This window comes from Pteropus alecto, unplaced genomic scaffold (genome assembly GCF_000325575.1).
Source record: "Pteropus alecto unplaced genomic scaffold, ASM32557v1 scaffold134, whole genome shotgun sequence".
NCBI classification, from domain to species: domain Eukaryota; kingdom Metazoa; phylum Chordata; class Mammalia; order Chiroptera; family Pteropodidae; genus Pteropus; species Pteropus alecto.
In genome coordinates this window covers 13,014,571-13,024,144 of record NW_006436283.1, presented here as the reverse complement: position 1 = coordinate 13,024,144, position 9,574 = coordinate 13,014,571, and the positions used below count along the sequence as shown (strand labels likewise).

At 35.6% G+C, this 9,574-nt stretch overlaps 1 protein-coding gene across 6 annotated transcripts in view; it reads left to right on the top strand.

Annotated features, from left to right (window-relative positions):
- TANC2 (tetratricopeptide repeat, ankyrin repeat and coiled-coil containing 2) overlaps window positions 1-9,574 on the top strand; it is a 293,951-nt gene continuing 284,377 nt past the window's right edge. For all 6 annotated transcript variants that reach the window (XM_006912329.2, XM_025047068.1, XM_025047067.1 and 3 more), the window contains exon 1: window positions 1-56. The gene's annotated coding sequence lies outside the window, so the exon portion shown is untranslated. The remainder of the gene's footprint in view (window positions 57-9,574) is intronic.

Below are 9,574 nucleotides of genomic sequence, written 5' to 3'. Positions count from 1 at the left end.
AGACCCCGGGGACTCGGGCTTGACCCCGAGGTGCAGCGAGCCCCTCCGAACGGCAGGTAAGAGACCCGGGGGAGCCAGGGAAGGAGAGGTCGCTTCAGTGACAGGGGCGTTCTCTGACGCCTCGACTCCAGGGAGAGGGGCGGGGGCCAGCGGGGAGACAGCGAAATGAGTAGCGAAGTGCCTCCGGTGTCCAAGGCGTGGGGACGGTTGGCTCCAGATGTGGCACTCCTGGCGGCTTCCGATGGGTCCGGGATCGGGCACTTCGCTGTCACCAAAGGTGTCATGGAATTTGGTACCGAGAGAGTCTCCGGATGACGGGGACCCAGGATGAGATGCGAGGCAGATTGCTAAACGTGGCAGAGAATGTGGTGCAGAACGAGTTGCAAAATATGCCCTCAGAATGCAGTATAAAAGTAGTGAAATGTGCCAGGTAAGGCACAGGGTGGGTTGGCCTGTGCGGCGATGAAATTCATCGTAGAAGTGTTATTAGTGATACTGATAATTCCCCTGGGAAAGGAAGCTTATTATAAGAAAGGATTAATAAGGCTCATTGCTAGATATTTTATGACAGGAAATCGAGAGGAGTTATGATATGCAATTTTGAGATGTAGTACCCACGTGAAAGAAAAAGCAAATTGTGTCGGGTTGTGAGATGGGAAAGATTTTTTTAGGGAAAGAAAAATAATTCCAGGTTTTGACATCAGCACACAGAGCACTGATACAATTGTACCCTGCCTCCTATTGCAGGTGTGGAATGTTTAGAATGTTTATCATAAAACATAAACAATGATAATTAACGGGAAGATTTGGTGTTTTGGGTGTCTTTCGCTCTCTGCTCCTCTCCGGGAAAAGAAAAGAAACAAACATACAAACCCCCCAACATCTTGACCATAATTCTGAGTTAGAGATCACTAGGCAGAGGGAAATTTTTTTCGTATGTGCCCCTTCATTTTTACACAGGTGAAAATATCTGGAATGAGGAAAACAAAACAATATGGTGAACAAAAGGGATAAATTTTCAGGCATTTCTGAGGGGTTGGAGCCGAAAGCTGTTGCAGTGGTTAATTACAGTCAATGACAGTACTGATATCTTCTTGCTTGTTCTTGGTGTTGGGGTGGCAAAATAGGGAAAAAAATGAATACAGTAAATGTGGCATAAAAAGCAACAACATGGATTCTGTCAGTGGAGTGCTTCTTGCAGCATTTCCCAGGTAGATCATCTTCAGAATGTTAGCACAAAAAATATATTAAATATCCCTCCCCCCATATATGTATGCTGCAAAACATGCTACAAAACATTGTGACTTCCATTAAAGAACATTTGTGTTTTGAGAGGATTGTCAGAACATAGCTGGAATTTCAGAAGTAACAAAAGACAGCTCCACGAGCTATTTAATATAACTTATATGTATACATTTAATTACTGGCTATACACCATGAAAGGAGAAATATGTTTATCAACATACAGTTAATTATTGATAGAATTTAGTGCTTTATGTTATAATTCTTGTAGAGAAATTGTATCACTTGCCTGAATGTTGTTCTTATAATAAGAACAGTAAGTAATTTGCCAGAATCTGAAAATTCATACTGATTGGCTTCCTCCTGGATCCAGATTCAGCCATTGAGGAATCCTTTGCTTCAAAGACAAAACTGGATTTTCCTTGGTGATTAATTTCGGGTTTTGGTCTTTTCTGTAGATATATCCTTCACCTCGAGGCTATGTTGGGGCTAAAGCAGAGAGGAGAGGGCCAGAAGAGAATAAAGAGCAGTTCTGTTGGGTCTTCCTGTTTTGTTCTGACTGTAAGCCATATGTGCTGCCACCCCCTACTGTCTGTAGGAAGAGGTGTTGCAGAGCCCCATTCTTTTCTTGTTATCACTGCCCCCTTGTGTAAGGGAAGAAATTGATAATTGCACTCCGGGAAGCCACTCTCCTCAGATTCTTGATAGAACAGTTATATAGATTTATTAATTACCTATTCTCTTCAAAGTTGTAGTGCTTTAAACTTTCTATCAATCAGCCTTCAGATTTAGTGTCTTTTTAAAATAATATCTAATTTTAGTCAATAATTCAAATTGCTAAAAATATTTTCAATATGTTTGGGAAGATGGTGCAGTACCATTGCTAACAAGTAGTACTGGTGGTAATACCTCACCCTTACACAGCCCCTGCTCTGTTATAGATGTTTTAGCCAATTTCAAGACCCAATGAGGTATGTACTGTTATTTCCATTTTACAGTTGAGAAACAAACACAGAGATATTAAATAAGTTCCCTAAAATTATTCAGCTAGGAAGTGGAAAGCTGAGTTTCAACTCAGGAACTCTGGCTTCACACTCTGTACTCTTCATCAGTATATGGCCCTCTCAATCAAATTAGTATTGCCACACATTAAAATGCAAATGCCCATCATAAAAGCAAGTACTGTAGATGTGTATAAACCTAAGTAGGAAGACACATAAATGTTAAGCTTACAAATACACCAAAAAATACAGCATGAACTTTTTAGGAGTTTTTGTAATTCTGGGATTATGAGTGGGGTAGTGTCATCAGCACTTCGTGGTTAAGGAAATATTTGTGATGCAGGATTGGCTGTGGGAGAAACTTTTCAGGTAGAAAGTTACCTTCAAGTAGTTTGGGGGGTGGGTGTGTGTGTGTGTGTGTGTGTACGTACGTACGTACTCTCTCTTTAATTAGCAGTAAACTTTTACTGCTAATTTTCTCTAGGAAAAGTAAGGAGAAATTATCTGTTTTCTTCTACCTGCTCACATTTTTCTGGCCTCTATTTTATTTTTAAAAGTAATTAATAAAAATGGATTGGATGAATATGTACATTTTACTTCTTCCATCAATTATTCAGATTTTCCTCACCCTTAAATATTGTATTATAAATATCAACTACATTTGAAATATTTTTAAATGTGTAAAGTATTAAGAGTAAGAAGTGAATGTCATCTCCTACACTTGTAACAGCTATTTTTTTCTCTTAGCCAAACTTCTTGCCATTCTGTGAATCACATATCTCATATAATCAAACACTTCCTTCATTTTTATATACATTCGTTGATAAGGAAGTTAAATATAATCTACTGATTATGGCTAAGGCATTTGGGATGTATGTTTATATATTTTAGTATAATTAATAAATTGTCATAGACTCGGATCATGCTCTGTATTTATATTGATTGATAGTTCATTTTATTATACTTGTAAAACCCAATTTGTTGTTTGCGTCTTTATCATAAAGTTTTTCAAACATTGTTAAACATTAGATTATTTCCCTCTTCTATCATTGATTCTTGGCCATCCTATGTTAGCTCTCTAGCTTTTTCCCCCTCTTCCCCATAAATGCCTTTGCTCTTTTAGTATTTTATGAATTGACTCTTTGTGCATTATTTTGAATGGAGAAGAAAGTAGGCCTAGAAAACAATATAGTTCCAAAAGGAGAGTATTAGGGTAGTTGATAAGGTAGAACAAGTATGCATAAAAGAAATGCATCAAAATTCTCTCCTCATATTTCTTCCTCTTAAAGTAGAATTAAAATTGAATCTTTGAGACACACTGATTGAGCACACTAGTTGGATTTTGTTGGACTGTATTTACACAAAATCACCGATGTTAGCTGGAATATTTTTACTGCTGTTACCCAGATTTTATTTCAAGGAGCTAGAATAAGCTGTTGCAGAATGCTGTTTACTTTTTTAGTACTAGACTGGTTAAGGAAACAAATATTATAAAGTAGTTTGAAATCTAGTTTAATTATTTGGACCTTTTTTTTTTCCCCCTCCAAATGAATTGAAATACCTGCTGATTTGAAATATCTGCACTGTCATATCTGCTGAGTGCCTGTAGTCATCACAATCTATTATTAAATATACTATGTAGTTTAGTCCTCGTTATACCATGAAAACTATCACTTGGTTTATTTGAATAGCCTCTTTTGTAGTAGATAAAGATTGTTAAGGAGATCTGTATATGGTGATGGAGAGTACATATCCTTGATGAATCTCTTTAAAAATCTGTGATGAGAAATAGATTAAAAGGAAGAGCTTAAAGACAGCTATGATTTTCCACCCAATGGTCCTTATTCTTTCTTTTAGAGGATTTTTTTTTTTTATCTTGAGTGTTTAAGATTTAAGGTAATACTAGATGGAGAACAAGAAATTTGGGCCTGAGTTTTAGAAGGCTAGAACAGGTTGAAGATGCAGTAAGTGAAAAAAGTTTCTGATAGGGATCTTTTTTATTCCAGAAAGTTCTAAGTAATTATGATACCATAATTATTTATGGAAACAAATTTCTTTATTAGGTCAGTTTATTTTATTAAAAAAGATGTTTATGAATCATTTAAAAGCTGTGTTTGTGGATGTTGTAAGTATCAACTAGTTGCTTTTTTATGGGCCTCACATTACAAAAATGTGTTGTTCAGCTTCTGTTAGTCCTTGTATAGTTGAAGGTAAACAATAGTTGAATGTAAGTTTAAGAGGCAAAAGAATTGTTAGTGTTAGTTTTAATCATGGCCTTTCTTAACCCTCCCCCTCCATAATATCAATTTCTGCCTTTATTCAGTTCATGGTATATATCCTATCTCTCAAACTCCTTTTATAAAAACTTGAACTTGAGAGATTCTTACGTCACTCATTTAAACTGAGTAGTCGCATTATAGTGAACAGTCTTGTTGGGATGTTTTTTAAAAATCCAATTGCCCAGTAGACATCTTTGCTGTTTATGTCAAATTTATGTTCCTTTCTTTCATAGATACTGTTGACATTAAACAAGTAGACAGGGTTTGTTTTGGGAACAACAAAGAATTGCAGTTGGGTACACTGTGGTCTAATGGCAGACCACAAGCAAATCCAGAGAAACTAAGGGAAGGACTGCTCTTATATGGACTGGGGAAGGGCTGTTGCAAATGAAGAGTCCATTGGAGGAAACTGAAAGTTGGGAGTATAGTGAGTGACTTTTCATTGGCTGAGTTATGGCAGTCTCCCATTGGCTGAAGTGGGCAAGAAGGAATCTTTTCTTCATCCAGCTGAGGTAGTAAAGTGATGGAGAGACAAAGTATATCTCTTCTTATTGGCATCATTAGTGTGTGTTGAGTGACTCCTGAATGAAAGCTCTCCCTTCTAGCCTCCTGACTCCAATTTAAATAAGGATTCTGTTTATTAATTAATTTTCACAGTACTTTGTGGCCAGAATGATCTTTCTAACATGATCATCTGATCAAGTCACTTTTCTTCTAAATCTTGCTGTGGCCCCTCCTCATTGCTTAATAGATAAAATGGAAACTCTTTAGCAAACCATCTAAAGTTTTTCATGATCCAGTCCCTGCCTTCTCTTTAGACTCATTGCCTACCACTCTCCTGCAGAGTTATGCTTCAACAGTACTAAACTACTTGTGGTTTTTTCTATATGTAATTCTCTTACCTCTTCATTCCTTTATATATGAAATTCTCTCTGCATGGAGTACTTCGTCCCTCTCTTTTGTGCTCTGGTCCCGCTGCTCCTCAGCTTTTATGTCTTGGCCCAAATAGTGTCTTTTGAGTGAAGTAGGTTTTGCCTACTCTCCTGAGTGGGCTTGGGCATGCCGTTTTCTATTTATTAACCCATTGTATTGTTAAATATGAACATTATGGTAGTCATTACATCATATTTTAATTATTTATGTCTTATCATTAGTCTGTGAGCTCCTTGAAAGCAGGCACTATGTCTTTTCATCTTTTATTTTCAGCATCAGCATAGTTAGTATATAGTAGGTGCTCATTATCAACTTACTGAATAAAGATGTTTGAGCTACCCGAGTTATGCCTTTGAAACCTCAACTGTTATTGTGGAATCAGAAAACATTCTAGACATCAGGAGATATGTGTAGAGAGATATACATACATACACACACCATCTAGAATGTTATTCAGAGTAACTCCCGAACTATAATTGAAACCAACTCTAAAGATAAAGTAGATTTTGTTATTTTTTAATATTTCATAGGGTGTAGGGAGGCAGATTAGAGGGTTCTCTGTGTGAACTTTAGCTCAGTTATTTTCATTGTATGTATTACCGGGGTCGGTAAACTACAGCCATGGGCCAAATGCAGCCCAGCATCTGTTTTTGTATGGCCTGCTAGCTAAGAATGGTTTTTACATTTTTAAATGGTTGAAAAAATATCAAAAGAAGAATAATGCTTTGTGACATGTGAAAATTATAGGAAATTCAAATTTCAGTGGCCGTAAAGAAAGTTCTTTTGGGATATAGTCATGCTTATTTATTTACATATTGGCTGTGGCTATTTTCTGAGTATAACAGCAGAGTTGGATAGTTGCAATAGAGACCATATGACCCACAAAGCCTAAATATGTATGTACTGTCTTGACCTTTTGCCAATAGTTTACCAGTTCTTAGTCTGTTATATAGTCTGTGCCCATTAAATGTTCATTAAATGTCATGAGTTGGAGACTAACAAACTATGCCTGTTAAAGCCCTCTTCCATTTACTACTGAGAAGAGATTGGCCACTTTGCTTTAGTAGTGATTTATCTGACAGGGCTCTTACTGTTTCTCCTTATGACACCCATATTATGTCTAACTCTGAAGAAGTTTCTGACAAAGTGTTCATCCAGTTTTGTTCCTTTTCTTAGAAGAGATTTCCCAAGCAGAGACATTTGGAACACAGCAAATAAGAGCACATTTTTCCTAGTTTACTCAGGTCTCAGTCTTTCATACATATTTTGCACTAAAAATCATTGTTATGTGAAAAAAAAACACCTTGATTTTATATATTGGTCTGTTATGCAGATACATTATGTTAAAGGAATATGAGTTAAGTTAGATTAGTTGGAAAAATTGCATTTTTATTCAGTGTATTATTAACATTAAATCATTCACTTAAGTATCTATTGATTACTACATAAAGTAGTTACTTTTACTGCTGTAGTCTTTCGATTGAAGGTGGACATTTCATAGTCTTTCTTAAATAAAATTTAAAATTTTAATTTAGAATTTTATGTCCTAGATACTCATTCTACTTCTAGGGAAAATATAGTTTAAAATATAATATTAAAGTTTGTCACTTCCCTAAAGTTTCATTGGCCAATGTTCTTACTGTTTTATTTAGGTGACAAAGTTATTATGAAAGGAAAATAGTGATTTATGTATCCCTTTTTTATAAATATTAGCAGGTGTTGCAGACATAAAATTCACAAAGAAAATTATATATGCAATAATAATGAAAAACTTTTGTTATTTCAAACGGATATCTTTGGACCAGGTTAGCTGTGCTTATTGCCTTGTCTGTAAAACCATGCTTGCATGGTCATATCTGATTATGTCAGATGACATATCTGATTATAGAAATTGACAACATGAAGAAATATGGCATCAGCTTTTTATTGCCATGGAAACCCCCATTCCTTACCTTTGGATTCTAGCTCTATAAGTAGATTAGTTAGTTATTAAACTTGGAAATGGGAGTGGGTATGTAGATATTGTGATTTAATCATTTTAGTCATGGGCAATCTGCCTCAGTTTCCCTCTCTCTAAATGAAGTCTTTACTTAGCCCTTTATTTCTAATCTTGTGTTGTGGAGATCCTACAATTTCTAGCTATAGTTGCTGAAATTTGATAAGCTCAAGCTAGTCAGGCTGTTGAAGCTTGATGGGTATTTGTTGTACTCTGGAATTCTATTTCTGTTCAAATTCCATGAAATCTGGGCTTCCCGGGATTGTGAATTAGTGTGAATGAAGGTAATTAGCTTGGTAAGCATGTGGGATGAAGACTACACACCCAAATTCTGCTTCAGCGTCAGAGAATCATTGCTCTTCTTTTTTAGGGCTTTAAAGAGGAAGAGAGACTGCCTTTGGAAGTTGTTATTGATATATTCCCATATTATACGATGACATACTGTTCAGTTGTAAGAAGCTTTTGAAATGCTACAGTCATGGGATACATTGTATTATAGTAGATAGAACATGAATTCGTGAGTTTTTATTCGTGAGTTTTTGAATTATGAAAACAGGTTCGAATTATTGCTCTGTTACTTAAAAGGATCTAAAACCTATATTGCAGGGTTTTGATGATGACGAAATGAAATAGTATCAGTGAAAATCCTTAGGACAGTGTCTAGTACTTAATAAGTGGTAATTTTTATAACGCTTTGGAAAGTGTCCTGGATTTCTCTTTTTTTGGTGTGTGCTTCGCATAGCTCCTCCCCACTGTTTTTACTAGCATTGCCAGTCCAGCTTTTCCTTGTTGTCTTGCTTTCCTTTTCAGCCTTGCAGGGCATTAAAAAACTCATGGTAACTGAGCTACTGATTTGTGTCCTGAAATTTTCTTTTATGGATTTGAAGAGAGTTGAGAGAAAGAGTTCTTGACTTAATAAAATCTGATAGGGGAGAGATGCTGTTGAGCAGACTCTTAGTATGTATTTCTTTTTGGACTGTTTCTTTTAAAGCACCACAAACTTGACAAAAAATTAATTTTTAATCTCCTCTATAAGATAGCAAATCACAACATTTCTTGAGACAGTGAGCTCTTTGACAGATTTTTTTTTCAATCTCATGTAAACGTTTTCAACTTTTACAAACATCTCTCGCTTTTGTGAATAACCGAAACTGTCTGTGTGTAATAACTTTATCCCCTGCCCCACCATGCTTGATGTTGATAGCTTTTTGTAATTTTTCTTTTTAAAAATCTTGTATGTGACAGTCAAGGTGGTTGATTTTCTTTTGCGATTTACTTAATAAAATGGACTTGTTTATTTACAGTACAAAATAATACAGTAGAAGCAGTTGACCCTCTTTTGTATGGTAAGCTAAGTAGTCAAAATCTCATTTTCCCCCCAAACTTCATTATTTCTGTAACATTTTGTCCATTTCTGCTAATCTGTGTATCATCTTTACAATTAGTCATTGAATATGTTTTTTTAAATGGACTTGACTCATTATCTCTTGGTTTTATTCTTAGTTGTCATAATAGCCATGAACTGATGTTTGTGCTAGTTATAGTTCCTCCTGAGGGCATCTTGGGAAAGATTGCTTATATGCAACTTTGGCTTGAGACTGGATTTTGTATTTTTAAATAAATGAGCTTTATAATGATTCCTTGCTTTTGATAATTTAATTCTCTTTTTGTCTTTGGCTAAAAATGTCTAATGGTAGCCATTAGTTGTCAGCAAATGTCATTTCTTATATTGTGCTAGTTATAGTTCCTCCTGAGGGCATCTTGGGAAAGATTGCTTATATGCAACTTTGGCTTGAGACTGGATTTTGTATTTTTAAATAAATGAGCTTTATAATGATTCCTTGCTTTTGATAATTTAATTCTCTTTTTGTCTTTGGCTAAAAATGTCTAACGGTAGCCATTAGTTGTTAACAAATGTCATTACTTATGATAATAGGTAACTGGTGTTTGCCCCTGATACCCCCCTATTTTACCTTTTAAAAAAATTATACTCTACTTGCAACCACTAAAATAATCAAAACGGAGGTGAATAAAGAAAAAGTTAATATTTTCTCTCCCTTCAGGTCTCTCCCTTCTCTACTTTTACTCCTTGGGGTAGCCAACATTCATCAACACTTTGAGTA